Here is a 23458-nt window from a genome sequence, read left to right on the forward strand (position 1 = left end):
CAAATAACACATGTGGTAGTAAAAGTTCAAATAAAGTTACCCTTTTTAAAAATTTGTTTTATTTTCAAACAAAGATCAGCCTTCTCTCTCTCTCTCTCCTACTACCCTTCCCTTTCCCTCACTGCAAAAGCAAGGAAAACAAAACCCCTTTTACAGACATATATAGTTAAACAAAAGGAAATTTCTCTTCTAATTCATTAATTTTTTGGGTTTGCTTTATTGATTCTTGCTGTTTTATTATCTCGCTTTCTTCGAGTTCCTTGATTCTGGTCATTAGGGACTGTTTTTGCTTTTCAGCTTTGTCTGCCCTTCTATTGGATGCTTCGAGTTCTTTTTCCAATTGAGTAGTCTTATCTGTCAGACTGCTGATCTCTTTCTCCCATTTTTCTTTCCAGGTTTCCATCTTTTGGATAAGTTCCAGTTTGAGATCTTCCAGAGCTTGTTGATAGTTTCCATTTTGGGAGGCATGTTCTGATTTTTTTTGGATTTCCTCCTGATTCTCCTCTTTTCCTTGAGTACTTCCACCATAAAAGTTTTCAATAGTCACTTTTTTCCCTTTCTTCCTGGAGGATTGATTTTGGGCCATGTGCGCCATCCCTTTGGTGGTTTTATTCCCCTTTCCTTTTTTGGTCTGAGGTCTGGGTTATATGAGCGGTTTTTCTGTGAATTTAGGTTGCTTCAGACTAGTTCTTCCCAGCCTCCGAGGTTTCTTAGAGCGCTGGGTCCCTGATCACAGCCACACTGCCCAGGTGTTCAGCTCCGCCCAGATAATCAACACGTGGTCAGCCCCTGGTGTTTAGCTCCTCGGAGATGTTCTGCGCAGCCGCCCCAAGTACAGCTCCGCTGACCCCCGTAATCAGCGCTGGATTCTCCAGTGAAACCGCCCTGAGACTTTTTTCCTGGCAGTCCCCAGATCCCAAGGACCCTGGAGTGCCCCCCCCCAGACAGAGACGTTCCCCACTCACTCGCTGTCCCCCTGAGCGCTCAGGTAGCTCACTCTGGTTTGGTGGGGGAGGTGGGGTGGGGGAAGGGCAGCTCAGTTCACTTTTCTGTGCAAGCTTTTCCTCCTTATTATAGTGTGGAAATGTTCAAGCCCCACGTACCTTCGCCTCTGTGGAGTACTGGGAGTACTGGGGTGTCCTTCTGTTCCTCCAAAGGTAGTTTTTATGCTGCTTTGATGTAGTCTATTTCGTTGGGTGCCGGGGAGAGGAAGCGTGTGGCGTCTAGATTGCAGCCATGCTTACCCGGAAGTCCAACAAAAGGAAATTTCTCATTGGGGGTATCTAAAAAGTACATCTCAGCCTGTACTCTAAGGCCTGCCTATCAAGAAGTAGTAGACCGCATCTTTCTTCAGGAATTGTGGCAGGTCAGAGTTCCCAATTTTGGTTAAATTTGTGGATGAAAGGCCACCACACTGTTTCCTGTCAATCTTCCACATTAGCTTCACCCCTCTAAAAGAAACTATTCTCAAAACTCCCACAATTCTCAGACTTTGCCCCAGGTACACAAATGCTTTCTCACATTTTTCTCAGAGCTAGAAAGAACCTCAGCAATGATTTAGTCAAATCTATATTTGAACAGAAACCCCTTCTTCAACATGTCTCACAAGTGATCATCCATCCACCTGCTAGAAGGCCTCCTGTTTTGATTGGGAACTTAATTACATCCTAAGATAGTCTATTCCATTCTTGTATTTCTCTAGTTGTTTGGAAATTTTCTTTACATTGACCTTGTCTGTCTTTCTGAAACTTCAACCCATACCTCCTAATTTTATCCTTTTGGCCAGTCAGAACAAGTATACTCTTTCTTCCATGCGATAGCCCCTCAAACAATTAAAAATAGCCACTTTGTGCCCACTTCAAGCTTTTTAATAGCTATTGTTACCTTTATGATTTTTTTTATTCACTTGCCTCAAATGGGGATCTTGAGAATCTAGAGGCTATTTCTTTCTTTTCTTTTTTAATAACCTTTTCTTTCTGAGTTAGTGACAGTACTAGGACAGAAGGGCAAGAGCTAAGCAATTGGGGTTAAGTGATTTGCCCAGGATCATGAGGTCAAATTTAGACCCAAGTCCTCTCAACTCTAAACCTGTCTTTTAATCCACTGAGCTATGTGGCTGCTCCTGGAGGCTATTTCTAACAAATATTTATCAACTCCTTATTCGCTAAAAGTACTGTTGTGTATCTAGGTTGCCAGGATTCCCTTGTTGCTCCAAAATTTATCAATGCTTCATTTTTTAAAGGGCAAGGCAATGAGGGTTAAGTGACTTGCCTAGGGTCACATAGCTAGGAGATATCAGAGACCAGATTTGAACCCAAGACTTCCCATCTCTTAAGCCACCTGTCTACCCTCAAAGGATGATTTTACCTAGTTCTTTTTCTCTTCTATCCACACACCGCAGTATATAGGATCATAGACTTAAAATGGACCTTAGAAGCCAAGCAGTCCTCACCACACCTCATTTTCTAGATTAGAAAACTGAGGCCCAAGGAAATTAAGTGAGAGAGTTTGGAACTCAGAATTAAAAAAAAATAAATGTTAAGGTTCCACTATAACCCGAAGGGATTCATAATTAAAAAAAAAAAACTATCCACAGTCAAAGAAGGAACTGTTGGAATCTGATTTCAGATCAAAGCATGCCATCTTTCACTTTCTTTCCTTGTTTCACTTTCTTTCCTTCATGAGTTTTTTATTGTATGTGGGATATGTGACTTCAGTCATGACATGGGGAATATGGAAATATGTATTGCAAGAAAGCATTGCTATAACCTATATTCAACTATTTATTGTCTCAGGGTCTGGGGAAAGGGGAAAGAGAGAACCTGAATCACAAAAATTTCAGAAAACAAATTGTCAAAAATTGTTTCTATATTGTAATAGTTAAGAGAGTGGTCACCAATTTGAAAGAATTAAATTAAACTTATGAGGCTGTTAGTAGCTTTAACAATTTAATTTAATTTAAATGGAGATATAGTAAAAAGGGGGAAACATAGGAAGGAGATAGAGAATTGCCTATCTTAATACCCTAGAGTCGGTCTTCAATAAAAGTCACCAATATCAGAATCTATTTCAAGCCAGAGTCTATATCTGAATCTGAGTCTCAGTCCTCTCCCACTTCCTGCTGGGTCTCAACTTATAAGCAGTTTTCTTCACCCACTAGCTCTCCAACATCACCTCCCAGGAACCAATCACAGTTCCTCAATTTGCCTGGCACCACCCAGGGGGCAGTGCCTGTGGGATCAATTTCCTGTCTCCAAGGGTGTGCTTGTTCTTGCAATGAATGGTAAAGGGTCTTCAAGATTCTGACTGATTACATTAAAAGTTGCTGATTGATTTAAATTATTTAAAAAGAGAAGTCCAAATTCCTGATTAATTAAATAAAAAAACAAATTCCCTTCTCACAATTCCCCCTGTGATTCTATTGGGAGATGTGCATGTTGAAATCCCCCTCATTTGACGGTCTCTGGAGATTAACATGCCTAGTCTCTCCAATGAATCATTTCAAATAACCAACCTATTTGAGTCTCCCACTAGAAGTGCATAAAATATTGCATTTTCTAAGGGGAGATTATAAAATCTGGGGACAAAAGAGAAAGAAAACAGAAACAATAATTAATAGAAGCATTGACAAAAAGCCAATTAGGGGGCATTCCCCTCTGGCATAAGAATTTACATTCAGAATAAATTATATGTTCAACTGCCCACAGTTCAATTCACCACATCCCAGAGTTCACTCTGGATCTCTATGTAGCGGGTGGTTTCCACTAGTATCCCCTGGCACCCTTTTCAAAAGATTCACTTTCTTGATTGAAGGTGCTAGCAAGTTTCTTTTCCTAAAATTCGTTCAAAAGATTTCAAACCCTGGAATATAGGATAATTATACAATATGTAATTGAAATTTTTAAATTCAATTAAAATGAATGTTTTTTTAAATCTATGTAATTGAAAAATATCTAATAAAATAAATTAAAATATTTTTTATTTTTATTTTTGATGTTTGCACTAGGATGTTTATTTAGAATCTATATCCTCAATCATATCCCCCTCGACCCATGTAATCAAGCAGTTGTTTTTCTTCTGTGTTTCTTCTCCCACAGTTTTTCCTCTGGATGTGGATAGTGTTCTTTCTCATAGATCCCTCTGAGTTGTTCAGGATCACTGCATTGCCACTAATGGAGAAGTCCATTACATTTGATTGTACTACAGTGTATCAGTCTCTGTGTACAATGTTTTCCTGGTTCTGCTCCTCTCACTCTGCATCACTTCCTAGAGGTTGTTCTGGTCACCATGGAATTCCTCCACTTTATTATTCCTTTGAGCACAATAGTATTCCATCACCAACATGTACCAAAATTTGTTCAACCATTCCCAAATTGAAGGGTATCCCCTCATTTTCCAATTTTTTGCCACCACAAAGAGCGCAGCTATGAATATTCTTGTACATGTCTTTTTCTTTATCTCTTTGGGGTACAAAACCAGCAGTGCTATGACTGGATCAAAGGGCAGACAGTCTTTTAGCACTCTTTGGGCGTAGTTCCAAATTGCCCTCCAGAATGGTTGGATCAATTCACAACTCCATCAGCAGTGTATTAATGTCCCAACTTTGCCACATTCCCTCCAACATTCATTACTTTCTTTTGCTGTCATGTTAGCCAATCTGCTAGGTGTGAGGTGATACTTCAGAGTTGTTTTGATTTGCATCTCTCTGATTATAAGAGATTTATAACACTTTTTCATGTATTTATTAATAGTTTTGATTTCTTTAACTGAAAATTGCCTATTCATGTCCTTTACCCATTTATCAATTGGAGAATGGCTTGATTTTTTGTACAATTGATTTAGCTCTTCATTAATTTGAATAATTAGACCTTTGTCAGAGGTTTTTGTTATGAAGAATTTTCCCCAATTTGTTGCTTCCCTTCTTAATTTGACGTAATCAAAATTATTTATTTTACATTTTGTGATTTTTTCTAACTCTTGCTTTGTTTTAAAATCTTTCCTTTCCCAAAGATCTGACATGTATACTATTCTGTGTTCACCTAATTTACTTATAGTTTCTTTCTTCCTTCTTTATATTCAAGTCATTGACCCATTCTGAATTTATCATGGTGTATGGCACTAAATAGATAAGTTTGGGTAGGATGGTCATTTTTATTATATTAGCTCGTCCTACCCATGAGCAGTTAATGTTTTTGCAATTGCTGAAGTCTAGTTTTAGTTGTGTGGAGAGTGTTTTGTAGTTGTGCTCATATAGTTCCTGTGTTTTTCTCGGCAGATAGATGCCGAAGTATTTTATATTGTCTAAGGTGATTTTGAATGGGATTTCTCTTTCTAATTCTTGCTGCTGAGATGTGTTGGAGATATATAGAAATGCTGATGACTTATATGGGTTTATTTTGTATCCTGCTACTTTGCTAAAGTTGTTCATTATTTCCACTAGCTTTTTAGTTGATTCTCTAGGATTTTTTAAGTAGACCATCATATCATCCGCAAAGAGTGATAGCTTGGTCTCCTGATTGCCAGTTTGAATACCTTCAATTTCTTTTTCTTCTCTAATTGCTACTGCTAGTGTTTCTAGTACAATGTTAAATAATAGAGGTGATAATGGGCATCCTTGTTTCACTCCTGATCTTATTGGGAATGCATCTAGTTTATCCCCATTGCAGATGATGTTAGCTGATGGTTTTAGATATATACTGTTTATTATTTTTAGGAAAGACCCTTCTATTCCTATGCTTTCTAGTGTTTTTAATAGGAACGGGTATTGCATTTTATCAAAGGCTTTTTCTGCGTCTATTGAGATAATCATGTGATTTTTGTTGGTTTGCTTGTTAATATGGTCAATTATGTGGATGGTTTTCTTAATATTGAACCAGCCCTGCATTCCTGGTATAAATCCTACTTGATCATAATGAATGACCCTCCTGATCACTTGCTGGAGTCTTTTTGCTAGTATCCTGTTTAAGATTTTTGCATCTATGTTCATTAGGGAGATTAGTCTATAATTTTCTTTCTCCATTTTTGACCTGCCTGGCTTTGGAATCAGTATCATATTTGTGTCATAAAAGGAATTTGGTAGAACTCCCTTTTTGCTTATTAAATAGTTTGTATAGTATTGGGATTAGCTGTTCTTTGAATGTTTGATAGAATTCACTTGTGAATCCATCAGGCCCTAAAGATTTTTTCTTAGGGAGTTCTTTGATGGCTTGTTGGATTTCTTTTTCTGATATTGGATTATTTATGAATTCTATTTCTTCTTCTGTTAATCTAGGCAATTTATATATTTGTAAATATTCATCCATATTGCCTATATTGGCATATTTATTGCCATGTGATTGGGCAAAGAAGTTTTTAATGATTGCTTTAATTTCCTCTTCATTGGAGGTAAGATCCCCCTTCTCATCTATGATACTGTTAATTTGCTTTTCTTCTTTCCTTTTTTTAATTAGATTGACCAGTACTTTGTCTATTTTGTTTGTTTTTTCAAAGTACCAGCTTTTAGTCTTATTTATTAGTTTAATAGTTCTATCACTTTTGATTTTATTAATTTCTCCCTTAATTTTTAGGATCTCTAATTTGGTTTTCTTCTGGGGGGGTTTAATTTGTTCGCTTTCAAGTTTTTTGAGTTGCATTTCCAATTCCTTGACTTCTGCCCTCCCTAATTTGTTAATATATACACTCAGGGATATGAATTTTCCTCTGAGTACTGCTTTGGCTGCATCCCATAAGGACTGAAAGTATGTCTCACCATTGTCATTTTCTTCAATGAAATTATTAATTGTTTTTATGATTTGTTCTCTAACTGATTTTGGAGTATCATATTATTTAATTTCCAATTGATTTTTAATTTTGCTCCCCATGTACCCTTACTGATCATTATTTTTATTGTCTTATGGTCTGAAAAGGTTGCATTTGTTATTTCTGCTTTTCTACATTTGTATGCCATGTTTTTATGACCTAGTGTATGGTCAATCTTTGTGAATATGCCCATGTGCTGAAAAGGTTTATTCCTTTTTGTCCATATTTATTTTTCTCCATATATCTATTAACTCTAATTTTTCTATGATTTCATTCACATCTTTTACCTCTTGTTTATTTTTTATTTGATTTATCTAAATTTGATAGTGGTTGGTTCAGATATCCCACTAGTATAATGTTACCATCTATTTCCTCCTTCAATTCTCCTAATTTCTCCATTAGAAATGTGGGTGCTATACCATTTGGTGCATACATGTTGATTAGTGATATTTCCTCATTGTCTATACTCCCTTTTATCAAGATGTATTTACCTTACCTATTCCTTTTAATCAGGTCTATTTTTGCTTTGGCTTTCTCAGATATCATGATTGCAACTGTGAGATTTAAAATGGTTGAGGTCTTAAACTGTAGTGAGTTAAAATGGTGGAAGATATAAATTGTGATAGATATAAGAGAGGGTGAGTAAATTTGACCGCAGAAATATGTTTCACTACAGTGTCTTGGTTTTTAAATCAAATATAAGGTGGTCGCCAGGGAAATATTCCCAATTATTCAATTACCCAAGTCAATTAGGTTTTATGGAGATTTTAATTAATAATACAATGAGTAATCAAAGAAAGAGGGAGAGAGTAATAAAGGAATAAGTAGGAAGGGCCTCAAGCCAATATGGCCTAGACCTGAGTCTTAAGAGAGAAATCAGTCAGTTTTTTAACACTCACCACAAGGTCTGACTAAACAAGGATTCTAGTGACATCAGGCCAGCTCCATCTCAGCTGACTTCACCAGAGAGCCTTCCAAAAGGCCTCTCTCAAGAGATTCTTCCCAAGCGGTCCTCATCAGAGATCCTCCAAAAGGCTTTCTCCAAAAGGATTATCCTCAAGAGATTCTGCTTTTTCTTATATAGGGGTTTTTCTCCCATGTCACCTCCCCTAAGTCCCTACATCTACCAATCACTGTAGACGCTTTCCAAAGGACTGCCCATCTGAATTCCTGCTAAGTCAACAAATCTCCTCAGTAAATCTGAACCAGTGAAAACACAGCTGAGTCAACTAATCTCATTAAGACAAAACTTGCCCGACCCTTTTAGGAACCTAGCATCTCATTGTATCAATTCTAAAAACAGGCCTGGCTCAAAGAACTCCTTGCCCCACCATAAGCATGGATCCAAGTACTTTCTTTGTTTAGCAAGGAGGTTTTTTCCCCTAAAGCAGTCTTAAGTACGGTTGGAGTACAGGTCCTCCCATTTCTGATCCTGGCGAGTTCTCACATCAAAATGGGGAATGTTTCTCAGTATGGAATTTGTTCCAATTAAGAATTCCCTGATGGGGAAATTTTTAACATTCACAAGTCTGAGAGATTTCAAGATTTACACAACTCCTGCCTTCTTTCTGTCAGTTGAGGCCCAATAGGTCTTACTCCAACCTTTAATTCTGACCTTGTGAGTATCTACCCACCTCATGTGTGTTTTTCGAAGACAACATATGGTAGGGTTTTGGAATAGAATCCATTCTGCTATTTGTCTACGTTTTATGGGTGAGTTCATCCCATTCACATTCAATGTTATGATTGTCACTTGTGAATTCCCTGGCATTTTAATATCTTCCCCTAATTTTGACCTTTCTTCCTTTGCTATAACCTTTTAAACCAGTGGTTTACTTTAAATCACTCCCCCTAGTCCCCTCCCTTGCTATCCTTCCCTTTCTGGCTCCTCCCTTTTTGTTCCCTTCTTGTTTTTATTTGGGGGGGGGTCTGTTAATTTCCCTCCCCCCTCTCCTTCCCTCCCTTTCTGTACTCCCTCCTCCCTACCCCCCTTAGTTTTCCCTTCTCCCTTACCCTGTTGGATAAGATAGAATTCAAGATCCCAATGGATTTTGATGCTCTCCCTCTCAGAGTTGATTTCACTGAGAGTAAGGTTTAAGCAATACCAATTAGCACTCTCTTACTCTCCTACTTATAAGAGAATTCTTCCCCTCCCCTTCTCGTGTGTCTTTGTGTGATGAAGATTATTCTATTTATTTCTATTTCTTCAAGTATATCTTGGTACCATCATCGATTCCCCCCTTCCTTTTTCTTTCTTTTTTCCCCTCCAAATCATCTTAATGCCCCAATCTTTCCCTTTGAGTGATTCTTCTGATAACTCTATTAATGCATACAATTTTGAGTTACACATACCATTTTCCCCATATATTAATATATATAATTTTTTTCTAACAGTTTTTGTGAGGCTCAAATAACACGATGTAGGTAAAATTATGCAATTATTATTTTTTTAACATTATTTTATTTGGTCGTTTTCATACATTATTCACTGGAAACAAAGATCATTTTCTTTTCCTCTCCTCCCCCCCCCCCTGCCTTTCCCTCTCCCATAGCCGACGCATGATTCCACTGGTTATCACATGTGTTCTTGACTCGAACCCATTTCCCTGTTGTTGGAATTTGCATTAGAATGTTCATTTAGAGTCTCTCCTCAGTCTTATCCCCTCCAACCCTGTAGTCAAGCAGTTTCTTTTCATCGGTGTTTTTACTCCCACAGTTTATCCTCTGCTTGTGGGTAGTATTTTTTTTAGATCCCTGCAGATTGTTCAGTGAAATTGCATTGATACTAATGGAGAAGTCTATCACCTTCGATTATACCACAATGTATCAGTCTCTGTGTATAATGTTTTCCTAGTTCTGCTCCTTTCGCTCTTCATCACTTCCTGGAGGTTGTTCCAGTCTCCATGGAATTCCTCCACTTTATTATTCCTTTTAGCACAATAGTATTCCATCACCAACATATACCACAATTTGTTCAGCCATTCCCCAATTGAAGGGCATCCCCTCATTTTCCAATTTTTGGCCACCACAAAGAGCGCAGCTATGAATATTTTTGTACAAGTCTTTTTGTCCATTATCTCTTTGGGGTACAAGCCCAGCAGTGCTATGGCTGGATCAAAGGTAGACATTCTTTTATCGCCCTTTGGGCATAGTTCCAAATTGCCCTCCAGAATGGTTGGATCAATTCACAACTCCACCAGCAATGAATAAATGGCCCCACTTTGCCGCATCCCCTCCAGCATTCATTACTTTCCATAGCTGTCATGTTAGCCAATCTGCTAGGTGTGAGGTGATACCTCAGAGTTGTTTTGATTTGCATCTCTCTGATTATAAGAGATGTAGAGCACTTTTTCATGTGCTTATTAATAGTTTTGATTTCTTTGGCTGAGAACTGCCTGTTCATGTCCCTTGCCCATTTGTCAATTGGAGAATGGCTTGATTTTTTGTACAATTGATTTAGTTCTTTATAAATTTGAGTAATTAAACCTTTGTCAGAAGTTTTTATGAAGATTGTTTCCCAATTTGTTGCTACCCTTCTGATTTTGGTTACATTGGTTTTGTTTGTACAAAAACGTTTTAATTTGATGTAATCCAGATTATTTATTTTGCATTTTGTAACTCTTTCTAATTCTTGCTTGGTTTTGAAGTATTTCCCTTCCCAAAGGTCTGACATGTATACTATTCTGTGTTCACCTAATTTTCTTATAGTTTCCTTCTTTATGTTCAAGTCATTCACCCGTTTTGAATTTATCTTGGTGTAGGGTGTGAGGTGTTGATCTAAGCCTAATCTTTCCCACACTGTCCTCCAATTTTCCCAGCAGTTTTTATGAAATAGTGGATTTTTGTCCCAAAAGCTGGGATCTTTGGGTTTGTCATATACTGTCTTGCTGAGGTTGCTTGCCCCCAGTCTATTCCACTGATCCTCCTTTCTGTCTCTTAGCCAGTACCAAATTGTTTTGATGACCGCTGCTTTGTAATATAGTCTGAGATCTGGGACTGCAAGACCCCCTTCCTTTGTATTTTTTTTTTCATTATTTCCCTGGATATCCTTGATCTTTTGTTCTTCCAAATGAACTTTGTTATGTTTTTTTCTAAATCAGTAAAAAACATTTTTGGAAGTTCCATGAGTATGGCACTAAATAGATAGATGAGTTTGGGTAGGATGGTCATTTTTATTATATTGGCTCGTCCTACCCATGAGCAGTTAATGTTCTTCCAATTGTTCAAGTCTAGTTTTAGTTGTGTGGAAAGTGTTTTGTAGTTGTGTTCATATAGATCCTGTGTTTGTCTCGGGAGATAGATTCCTAAGTATTTTATTTTGTCTAGGGTAATTTTGAATGGGATTTCTCTTTCTAGTTCTTGCTGCTGAGCTGTGTTGGAATTATATAGAAATGCTGATGACTTATGCAGGTTTATTTTGTATCCTGCAACTTTGCTAAAGTTGTTGATTATTTCGATTAGCTTTTTGGTTGAATCTCTAGGATTCTTTAAGTAGACCATCATATCATCCGCAAAGAGTGATAGCTTGGTCTCCTGATTGCCAATTTGAATACCTTCAATTTCTTTTTCTTCTCTAATTGCTACTGCTAGTGTTTCTAATACAATGTCAAATAATAGAGGTGATAATGGGCATCCTTGTTTCACTCCTGATCTTAATGGGAATGGATTTAGTTTATCCCCATTGCAGATGATATTAGCTGATGGTTTTAGATATATACTGTTTATTATTTTTAGGGATGACCCTTCTATTCCTATGTTTTCTAGTGTTTTTAGTAGGAATGGGTGTTGTATTTTATCAAAGGCTTTTTCTGCATCTATTGAGATAATCATGTGGTTCTTGTTGGTTTGCTTGTTGATGTGGTCAATTATGTGGATAGTTTTCCTAATGTTGAACCAGCCCTGCATCCCTGGTATAAATCCTACTTGATCATGGTGGATGACCCTTCTAATCACTTGCTGGAGTCTTTTTGCTAGTATCCTATTTAAGATTTTTGCATCTATATTCATTAGGGAGATTGGTCTATAATTTTCTTTCTCTGTTTTTGGCCTGCCTGGTTTTGGAATCAGTACCATGCTTGTGTCATAAAAGGAGTTTGGTAGAACTCCCTCTTTGCTTATTATGTCAAATAGTTTGTATAGTATTGGGATTAACTATTAATATATATAATTTGATCTAATTGTAGCCCTTATAGAAGAGTTTGAATAAAAGAAAAAAAAAAGATTTTTATCCTTTTCCCTTTCTTTCATATTTACCTTTTCATGTTTCTTTTGCTCTTTGTGTTTGGATGTCAAACTTTCCACTGAGTTCTGGTCTTTTCTTTACAAATACTTGTAAATCATCTATTTTGTTGAATGCCCACACTTTCCCCTGGAAGTATATAGTCAGTTTGGATGGATAGGTGATCCTTGGTTGAAGACCCAATTCTCTTGCCTTTCTGAATATCGTGTTCCAGGCCTTGTGGTGTTTTAGCGTGGAAGTTGCCAGGTCTTGTGTGATCCTGATTGGTGCTCCTTTGTATCTGAAGTTTCTCTTTTTGACTTCTTGTAAGACTTTCTCCTTAGCTTAGAAGTTCTTAAATTTGGCAATTACAATCCTGGGAGTTGACTTTTGGGGATTTAGTATAGCGGGTGTTCTATGAACCCTTTCAATTTCTATTTTGCCCCCTTCTTCAAGAGCTTCAGGGCAATTTTCCTTGATTATTTCTTGTAGTATGGCATCAAGATTTTTGTTTATCTCTGGTTTTTCAGGTAGACCAATGATTCTCAAATTGTCTCTCCTTCCTCTGTTTTCCTGGTCTGTCACCTTGTCAGTGAGCTATTTTATGTTTTCTTCTAATTCGTTAATTTTTTGACTTTGCTTTATTAATTCTTGCTATTTTGCAAGATCGTTGTCTTCCAGTTGCTTAATTCTGGTCTTTAAAGACTGGTTTTCCTTTTCAGTTTGGTCTGCCATGCTTTTTGAGACTTCCAGCTGTTTCTCAAATTGGGAGTTCTTGTCTATCAGACTGTTGACCTCTCTCTGAATTTTCCCCCATTTTTCTTGCCAGAAGGTTTCCATCTTTTGGATAAGCTCCAATTCGAGTTCTTTCAGAGCTTGTGGACAATTTCCATTTTGGGGGGAAGGTTTTGATTTTGTCTGAATTTCATCCTCTTTTTCCTCTGTAGCCTGGGTTTTCCCTCCATAAAAGTTTTTAAGAGTCACTTTCTTCCTGTTCTTCTTGGAGGGTTGTCTGGGGCACAATGCGCCATCCCTTTGGTGCTTTTCTCTTTCCTTTTTAGTCAGAAATTTGAGTGAGATGGGCAGGTTTTCTGTGGAGTTACATGGTAGGGCTTTTGCATCAGGCAGGTTTTGGCATCTCCGCAGCCTCTGCAGTTTTCTAGAGAGCCCACAGTCTGTGCTCTCCAGTGCGCAGGGGTCTCCTGTGTAACCACTCTCAGGGATATATCCCTGGCAGTCCTAGTTAGATCCCAAGGACCCTGGTGTTCCCCCCACTCACTGCAGAGACGTCCCTCACTTACTTGCTGTCTCTGGTGGGCACTCTGGTCTGGACTCTGGTTCTGTAGGTGAGGTGGGGGAGAGTAGTTCAGATCACATTTGGAAGCTTTTTCTCCTTATAATGTGGAAATGCTCAAATCCCAGGTACCTTCAGTTCTGCGCCCTACTGTAGAGTCCCTCTGTTCTTCCAAACATGATTTTTATATTCTTTTGAGGTAGTCTATTTCATTGGGTGCTGGGGAGAGGAAGCAATTTGCATCTAGATTGCAGCCATATTTACCCAGAAGTCCCCACTTAAACTTTTAAAACTAGAGAGGCTTAAAAGCAGGGAAATGGGCTTTAAGTTGGCTCACTACCTTTTACTCTGGTGATCTAGCCATTGTTTTTGTTATTGTTTTGTTGTTGTTTTTTTGCAAGAAATCAAAGCAAGGACTCCTTTTCCCAGAGTTTCCTCACTGCTAATCAGCAAGGGTTGGTGAATTAGATTTTTTTTTCTATTTACAAACAGGATCCAAACTGCTGTTTTCAACTCAACTTAAGGAGTTTTATACTCACCTGTTCTAGCAGCTGTGTCTTTAAGCCGAGTTAGCTGTTAAAAGACTGACTGAGGAGGAAGTAAAGAAGTAAGAGGAAAGAAAATTCAGGAAATTTTTTGAGGGTACTTGTCTTCATGGATTCATGGAAAGCCTTCATGGATTAGCCAGAATGTAAGGGTAAAATTTAGGGGTTGAGACTGAATATAATAATTATTGGTTGCCAAGGATTTTATCTATAAAATTCTAAATGAAGCACTCAAGTCAGAATGGAGTTTTATGGTGATTTAATTACAGCAGGAGGAAGAAATTAAGGGGGGAGGAAAGGAGTTAACTCAAAACCTCTCTGGCTCAGGCTGAGCCAAGGTGGGAGTTTAAGGCCTTGGAGAGCCAAGAGAAAGAAGGGAGTCAGTCCTTATCTCTCATGGGACCAATCTGAAGGAAAGAAAGCTGTCTGTGGGGCTCCTCCAAGCTCGAGCTTCAGGATTGAACTGACCTCTAAACCTCTCCCCAGGAATTGATGGGAACTCCAGAAGCAGTTCTCTACATCACATCCTGCATCTCACATGTGCCAATGGTGGCTCAAGCTTGGCCTAGGACAACCCAGGAGACAGTCAGTTGTTTCTGATTTGTCATTTGCTAGCACATGCCTGTGTAATGTGGATGTGCACATTCCTGGGTGCTAGACCAAGCAAGATGGAGAGAATTTAAAAATCACAAAAGGCAGTAAACAGTAGAAGCTGCAGAGACTCAAGAGGTGGCCTCAGGCAAAAATCTCTCTCGTTAGCTCCATACACAGAGAGCCTACTGTAATAATTAAAATTAAATAATATTTCCTGCTACCCAGAGGTATATATTTTTAAAAGTTTATTATGAAGGGTAGACAATCATTCCTAAGTCACCTGGTCACATGCTAGCTTAACTGGCCTGTCTCTCTCTACTCCCCCTCACCTCCTGGTCTTCTTGTTCATCTCTCCCTTTCTCTCATTGGTTTCCCCAGTCCTGCCCCAAACCTTAACTTTTATTGATGTACAGAATGTACGGTGACGCAAGCCGACACAAACCTGGCGCAACTGTGGTATCTCAGGAATGTTTGATGGACATGTAAAGTTACTCAGGAAGGGGGAGGTGATGAGCTTCCTTGACACACTGCCCTCCTCACTCAGACTTCTGATTGGAAAGGGAAGGTAAAACCACCATAGTGATGGTAAACAATGCCCAAGGAAAAACAACTTCCCAATACCAAGAAAAACAAGAAGGCATTGACCCTAGATAATTTTTATGGAGGAAAAGTCCAGACTACAGAGGAAATAGCAGAAGAGGACATACAAATAAATGCACCTAAACCCCCCCCCCCAAATGGAAATTGGACAAAAGCTCTTGAAGAATTTAAATTGAAGCTTACCAAAAAGATGGAAGGATTTGGGCAAGAAAAGTGGGAAATAGTTAAAAAAGAAAATAACAGTTTAAAGGACAGGATCTCCCAATTGGAGAAACAGCTGGAAGCCACGAAAAGCAGTATAGACCAAACCAAAAAGGAAAAATCAAAAGATTATAGTGGAAAACCAGTTCTTAAAGACCAGAATTGGGCAATTGGAAGCCAATGATCTTGCAAAACAACAAGAATTAATAAAGCAAAGTCAAAAGACTGACTTTAGCATTCCAAGCATATTCACATCTATGAAATATAAATGACTGTATGGTTACTGTGTCTCCAAGCACAAGGTTATACCAATGAGGTTTGTGAATGTAACCTTGAACTGGCCATGCGGCCCTTGGCTAAGGCAAACTCATTAACATGCTCGGACTCAATTCCCAGGGAAAGTGCGGTTTGCAATCTACACGCCCAAAGGTGTTCCCTCTACCTTGCCACCCAATCTTAATTGTCTATACTTTGTGATGTGGATACTATGTGCTTGGGAGTACTGCCCAAGCAGGACAGGATTAAATTCAGAGGCAAACCCATGAACTTCCTCTTGGCTTTCTCTCCCCTTTCATGGAGCTCAACTCGGATCCTTAGCTCTCTCTCTCTCTCTCTCTCTTGGATCTTCAATCTTCTCTAGCAATGACTCTGTCTCTCTCCCTCTCTAGACCTTCTCCTTCCCCGAGGCTGTAACCATCTTGGCCTGCATTCCCTATCTTAATCTCCTCATCCACCTCGTGTTCCTTTGTACTCATACTTTCCTATCAAAGGGAGTATCATAGGTCTGCCTGCCTATTCAAACACTGACTTGTCTGTGTCTTTCATTCTCCACCCTGGTTCTCGGTTCCTATCTCTCCTCAGGTCTCATCACAAAGGTGAGCCCCTTCCCTTGTGGGACCCTGCTGATCAGGGAAGTCCATAAATGACACCCCACAACTGACAAAATAGAAAACATAAAATATCTCACTGACAAGATGATAGATCAGGAAAACCTATCTCGAAGAGACAATCTGAGAATCATTGGTCTACCTAAAAATCCAGAAATAAACAGAAATATTGACATCATACTACAATAAATTATCCAAGAAAACTGACCTGATATTCTTGAACAGGGGGGAAAAATAGACATTGAAAGAATTCATAGAACATCATCTACACTAAATCCTCAAAAGACAACCCCTAGGAATGTAATTGCCAAATTCAAGAGCTTCCAAGCTAAGGAGAAAAATTTACAAGAAGCCAAGAGACAATTCAGATATCAAGGAGTACCAATCAGGTTTACACAAGATCTGGCAGCTTCCACACTAAAGGACCGCACAGCTTGGAATATGATATTCAGAAAGGCAAGAGAATTGGGTCTTCAACCAAGGATCACCTACCCATCAAAACTGATTATATACTTCCAGTGGAAAGTATAGGCATTCAACAAAATAGAAGATTTCCAATTATTTGTAAAGAAAATACCAAAACTAAGTGGAAAGTTTGATATCCAAACACAAAAATCAAGAGAAATGTGAAAAGGTAAATAAGAAAGAGAGGTGAAAGGGAAAAAAGTTTTTTATTTAAATTTTCTTCTTTAAGGGCTTCAGTAAGATCAAATAGTTTATATTAATACATGGAAAAATGTTATCTGTAACTCTCAAAAATTATATTAACTATTATGGTAATTAGAAGAATCTTTCACAGGTAGAGATTGGGGTAATAAGTGATATAAGATGATATTCAAAAAAAGAAAAAGGGAGGGAGAAATAGAACATAACACCAAGAGAATGTTGAAGCAATAAGATAAATAAGATAATCTGTATCACACAAAGAGGCACATGGGAAGGGGAGGGGAAGAATACTATTATAAGAAGGAGAGGAAGAGAGTGCTAATAGGTAATACTTGAACATTACTCTCAGTGGAATCAGTTCTGAGAGGGAAGAGCAACTAGATCCATTGGGGTATCAAATTCTATCTTACCCTACAGCAAAAGTGAGAAGGGAAAACCAAGGAGGGGAGTGGGTCAGGGAGTACAAAAAGGGAGGGAAAGAGTGGAGGGAGGGAACTTAACAGACCCTAAAAAAAATAAGAAAGGAACAAAAAGAGAGGGGGAAGAAAGGGAAGCATAATAAGGGTGAGGATTGGGGGACTGATTAAAAGCAAACCACTGGTTTAAAAGGATATAGTGAAAGAAGAAACGGCAGAACTAAGAGAGGACATCAAAATGTTGGGGAATACACAAGTGGCAATCATAACATTGAACATGAATGGGATGAACTCACCCATAAAACAAAAGCAAATAGCAGAGTGAATTAGAAACCAAAAATCCTACCATATATTGTCTACAAGAAACACATAATGAAACAGGTAGACTCTCACAGGGTTAGAATTAAAGGTTGGGGCAAAATCTATTGGATCTCGACTGAGAAAAAGAAGACAAGAGTTGCAATTATGATATCTGACAAAGCCAAAATTAAAATAGGTCTGATTAAAAGAGATAGGAAAGGTAATTACATCCTGATAAAAGGCAGTATAGGCAATGAGGAAATATCAGTATATGCACCATATATGCACCAAATGGTATAGTATCCAAATTTCTAAAGGAGAAACTAATGGAGTTGAAGAAGGAAATAAGTGGGAGACCTGAACTTTCCTCTATCAAATCTAGATAAATCAAACCAAAAAATAAATAAGAAAGAGATAAGAGATGTGAATGAAATCTTAGAAAAGTTAGAGTTAATAGATATATGGAGAAATATAAATAGGGACAAAAAGGAATACACCTTCTTTTCAGCAGCACGTGGTACATTCTCAAAAAATGTCCATATACTAGGCCATAAAAACATGGCAAACAAAGTGCAAAACACTAAAAAAGAACCCTATCCACAGTCAAAGGAAAAACTGTGGGAGTAGAAACACCAAAGAAAAACAACTGCTTGATTACATGGGTCGAGGGAGGTATGATTGGGGATATAGACTCTAAATGAACATCTTAGTGCAGACACCAACAGGGAAATAGGTTCTGATCAAGGATACATGTAATACCAGCGGAATTGTGTGTTGGCTACAGGAAGGGGGGTGGGGGGTATATGATTCTTATAACCGAGGAATAATGTTCTAAATTGACTAAATACATTTTTAAAAAAAGAAATGTTTTCCCTAAATATGACTCCATCACAACCTCTGAACTTAGGGACACGCACACATACCTCTATGAGAATAAGAAAGAGCAGGAAAGAGAGAAGGTTGACTTAAAGCAGAAACTACAAGAGACTAAAGACACTTTGAAACAGAAAGAAATTAAAGAGGTGAAAAACATAAAATAACATCAGCACTTACTCTAGACCTATTTACCAAACTCAAAGGGGTCAGAGAGAAACTCGGAAATGTTTTCTGTGCAATAAGATCGCACACATAAAGATTGTTATAGGAAACAAAGATATGAGCAGGGACACAACAGAAGCACAAGACATCAGACAAACACCCAGAGCAAAAGTTATTATAAGAATACCAAGAGGTCTTGTGAACACTGTAGACTAAAGGAAACAGACACGCCAGATTTGAAATCAATGCAATTGGCTCTACAGAAAGTGGAAAAAACACATTATTCAGATGTTTTGGCAAAAAGGAGATATACAGCATGAAGTCAGGATCCAGAGTTGTTAAAGCAAAAGACTGTGTATGGGGGAAATGAATGGGCTATTGTTAAAAAGAAGAGACAAAAGTGATTAAAACTAAGATATGAAAAGGGTGATGATGTTACAAGGATGGTACCTGCAAATGAAATTATAGGTTCTGTGAAAGTTTTACCTAAAGGTTTGTTAAAACAAAATATTAGCAAAAAGCAGGGAGAAGTTATGGAGATGGAAACAGAGATTAGAAATGTAATAGCAGAGATGAAACAAGATATAGATGATTCAGATACAGGGAGCATAGTAACTGGACAAGAGAAAACCAGAGAACAAGTTAAAGCATATATAGAGAATTTCGTTGAGTGCAGATTTGGTTTGGATTGATCACAGAAGGAAAAGTTATAAAAATTTACACCACCACCATAAGTTTACATCAGTAAAAAGAAAACAAAATCACAATTCTCTAAACCATTTCAACAATGTAAAAGCAGAGAAAACTGTTACAAAGAAACCTGTAACTGAAGAAACTGAACACAAAGTTATTACTCTTACAGAACTAAATAAATTCCCACTAGGACTAATTGAAATGACCAAAGACTGTTTAGGGACTACTCCTGTAGAAAAGGGGACTAGTTTGAATCCTGAAGCTGAAATATTTCATACATTAATGTATAACAAAGAAAGTTCAAATCTAAGTGATTGTACACCTGGGAAAGGGGTTGGCAGGACCAGTCAAATTCAAAATCATGGCATGTTTACCTCATTAACAGAATATGCAACAGACATATTTGAAAATATGGAAAGAATTCAGAAAATAGCAAGTTCCAAGGTTCAAACCGCCAGCATGATACCAACATTCCAAATGCCGGGGAAGCCTCTGACTTACTTTGTGAGAAACAGCAGGCAGCTGTCCATGGTCTTGACTCAAATTCCCATTCAACAAAACAGCTTAAAGAACATATAGTTAATGGAGAACAGTCAGGAAATGATTTAAAGCAAGAAATGTTAATTAGTCCAACCATACAGAAAACAACTGATATGGGGCAGTGAAGAACAACAACATGGCAACTGGTTCATTAACAACTGATACACCTGAACCATGTAGCATTCCAAGCATATTCACATCTAAGAAATATAATTGATGTATGGATATTGTGTCTTCAGACACAAGGTTTGAACTCTGATATTTGCAGGCAGACTCTTGACCTAGCCATTCAGCCTTTGTTCAAGGCAAACTCATTAACATTTTGTGCGGAGTCAAATTCCTTTGTTAAAGCCCGGGTTGAAGTCAACACGCCCAAAAGGTGTCATCATTACCATCCCGTCCAATCTGAATTATCTATGCTTTGTTACATATTCATTGAGTACCTCCCAAGCCACACTGAAATAAATTTTGAAGGTGGCCCCATGATTTTCTATCTTGGGCTTTGCATTCTCACTCTTGATACGCTTACCCGATTTTCTTTCATTTCCACGTGTTCCATTAGTTCTTATATTTTCCTTCTATTTTCTTACCAAGGAGAATATCATAGGGTTACGCCTTCCCTACTCAGAAATACTGACTTGTCTGTGTCTCTCATTCTTCACCCATATTCTCAGACTTCTTGCTCCTTCTTGAGCCCCAACCCACAAAGGAAAAATTTCTTTTTGTAGCCCCTGCTGGATGGGAGGTTACAAACCATATGTATGGATTAAAGTGGGAAAGAAAGAATATGAAGCTCTTGTTGATATTAATGCTTCCAAGTCTGTTCTAAAGTCATTCTCAAAAGATACCACCATAGAGGGAATGGTTTCTACTTCAATAAATTCACAAGTGGGAGAATATAAACAAAAACCTGAGATAAAAGATATGGTAGAACCTGTGCATTCCAGTAACATCATAGCAGATCCTCAAGATGTAGTAAACCCATAAGAATCAAATTTGTTACCACAGAACACAGATCTAGAGCATATTACTGGGCAACAGCAAGAAAAACAATTGGGAAATATAGAAATCACTGAAATAGGGTCAGAACAAAACCTGAGTTAACAACACCTGACACGGGATTATATGTCACTGAACAAAATCCAATGAAAGACCTGAAGATTATAGAAATTAGTGACCAAGAGTCAGACTCAGACCCAGATGATACAATACCAAATGGTACAATAATAACTGATCAAGACAGTGATAAAGAACATGAACCCTATGAGTACATCAAGCTCTATTATAAAGTTCACAAAGATTTAGATGAGTGGGATACAAATTGGTATAGTGAACACCTAAATTCAGAACAAACAACTTTTCTGACTCTGATTCTGATGATGCAATTATAAACATAGGAAACTCTTTATCAGTTGAGGAAATACTGTATATTGTTGGAGTCAATAGTTATGAAGAATTTTGTAAGAAATTTGACTTAGGGGACAGTGATACTGAATTAGAAGAAATATAACAGAGAACAAACTGAAGAAGAGATAGACAATAACACATCTACTTTCTATAACCTTCAACATGTGACAAGGAAATCACTTTAAAAGACTGATATATATTAATTTAAGGTCGCCAAGGAATTCAGCTATGTAATTCCTAAATGAAAACTCAAGTTAGCAGTCAATCTTTTATGGAGTTTAATTACAACAGGAGGAAGAAAGGAATTAGAGAGAGAGAGAGAGAAAAGGGAGAGAAGGGAATAGGACTTAAATACCCCTTTTGTTTAGGCTGGGCCAAAAGGCCCAAGCCCTTAGATAGCTGGGGCAAAGAAAAGAGATCAGTCTCTATTACTCACGTGACCAAAATGGAGAAAGTCTCAGAGGCCCCCACCTTCAGCTTCCTTCAGAGCAAGCTTCTCAGAGCACACTCCAACCACTCAGACAAACTCCTCAACCACCACCCTGAGTCTTCAGACCCCCCTATCCTTAAGGAAACCATCCAAGTTCCCTCCCCTCAGTTCTCACATCTACCAATCACTGTCCATCAATTTCCCTGTGCCAATGGAGGCTCTAGCTTAACCCAGGACCGCCCAGAGGTCTCTGGCTTTGCACATGTCTGTTGAAGGTCATATTTTTAAATAATTAAATCTTTGATCCTTTGCTACAGCCCTTTCTAAATCCTGTTAACCTGAGTAGGGTAGAGATTGGAATAATTAAATTTTGATCTATGCTGCAGCCCTTCCTCAATCCTGTTAGGACTGAGTAGGGTGGAGATTGATTCCAAGTATCTCCATTGTATCAATTCTAAAATCAATCATGACTCAAAGAAATTCCTGTTCTATGCTTAAGCATAGGTCAAAGTCCTTTCCATTGTTCAGCAAAAGGTTTCTGTCCTAAAGTAATCTTAAGAAGGGAGGAGGAGGAAACTCTCATGCCAATGGGGTTCACATTCCAATAGCCAAGACCCACTATCAATAGGAAATTTTTCAAGTAAGAAATTTCCCAATGGTGAAATTTCCAACATTTATAAGTCTAAGAAATTTTGAGGTTTACAATCATCATAACATAACAAATACCACCTATTGAGAAGATTTGGAACCAGGACTAGTTTAAGTTCCATAGGGTAGCAAACAACATGAAACCTTATGAGAACCCAGACTGGTACTAGGCATAAGATCTGATATATGAACCATGAAAAGAAAAAAAAAACCTTAATCAAATCAGGAAAACCCCTAAGCTCATAATGACAAACCCTGGCTACATAACTAAGACAAGTCCAAAGACCCCAGTAACTGGAAGTTGGGAAACATCTAATATGCTATTAGAGCACCTTACTCACATAGGATAAAAGTGTGAATCTGATAACAAAGGCACCTAAAACCAACTTACAGATGAGAACTGAAACAGGTTACCCATATCTCTCATCCTCCACCTAAAAAACAATCTCTACAGGGGGATGTGGAAGAGGCATGAAGAAAGAGAGGATTTGCAAGACAAGTCAGGCATGCAGACCAAGCTGGGGACCTGATCTGCAAAATCAAGGTGAAAATTCCAAACAGAATGTTCCCAAGAGGAGGCAGTTGGGAGCCTGGCTAGAGGAAAGAAACTGGGACTTTGGGCTCTCTCTGGGGGGGGGGGTGACTGATCAAGAGAGAAATCTCTTCTCTGGGTTCCTGATCAAAAGAGACTGGCTTTTCCTGACCTAGGCAGAGAGAGAGACCTTTGTGGCTTTTGACAGAGTCTGGACTTGAATTACTCAAGCAGAGATTATCTGACTAAAGAAAGAAGGAAAGAAGGAAAATAATTGTCCTCCATCTCTCTGGCTGTCTCTGTGTCACAGCTGTGGCAAAGCTGACATTCCCCAAAACCCTTCCTTGTATATTAGGGACAAACCTCATCCCTCTTACCTCAATTCCTATCCTGTCCTATCTTTCCAATAAACCTCCTTACCTGAGAAAGAGAACAAGAGCATCTTCTCTAAATCTCACAGTTCACCTTTGAGTTACATAGAAAGGTGGCTGACCAACAGGGGGGAGGGAAAAGGGGGCAGGAAGGCATGGGTGGAAAGCTGGGAGGTGAAGGGTGGCACCGAGGGAGGAAAGGTAGGAAATACTTTGATTTATTAGCCATTAGTGATCAATAGGCAGCCCAGAGCAACCCCACAAGCAGCATCTCTCCATC

General features: G+C 38.3%; 1 long non-coding RNA gene across 3 annotated transcripts in view; it reads left to right on the plus strand.

Annotated features, from left to right (window-relative positions):
• LOC103095033 (uncharacterized) overlaps positions 1 to 23458 on the plus strand; it is a 72080-nt gene that overhangs the window by 24163 nt on the left and 24459 nt on the right. Inside the window, exon 5 of one of the 3 annotated variants that reach the window (XR_008913685.1) lies at positions 396 to 988. The exons of 1 other annotated variant lie outside the window; for it this stretch is intronic. This is a non-coding gene — a long non-coding RNA (uncharacterized LOC103095033). Of the gene's footprint in view, positions 1 to 395; positions 4794 to 23458 lie in introns of those variants that run through there. One more of the 3 variants, XR_008913682.1, reaches the window with a different exon arrangement.

The sequence above is a fragment of the Monodelphis domestica genome, chromosome 7, assembly GCF_027887165.1.
Source record: "Monodelphis domestica isolate mMonDom1 chromosome 7, mMonDom1.pri, whole genome shotgun sequence".
Lineage (NCBI taxonomy): Eukaryota > Metazoa > Chordata > Mammalia > Didelphimorphia > Didelphidae > Monodelphis > Monodelphis domestica.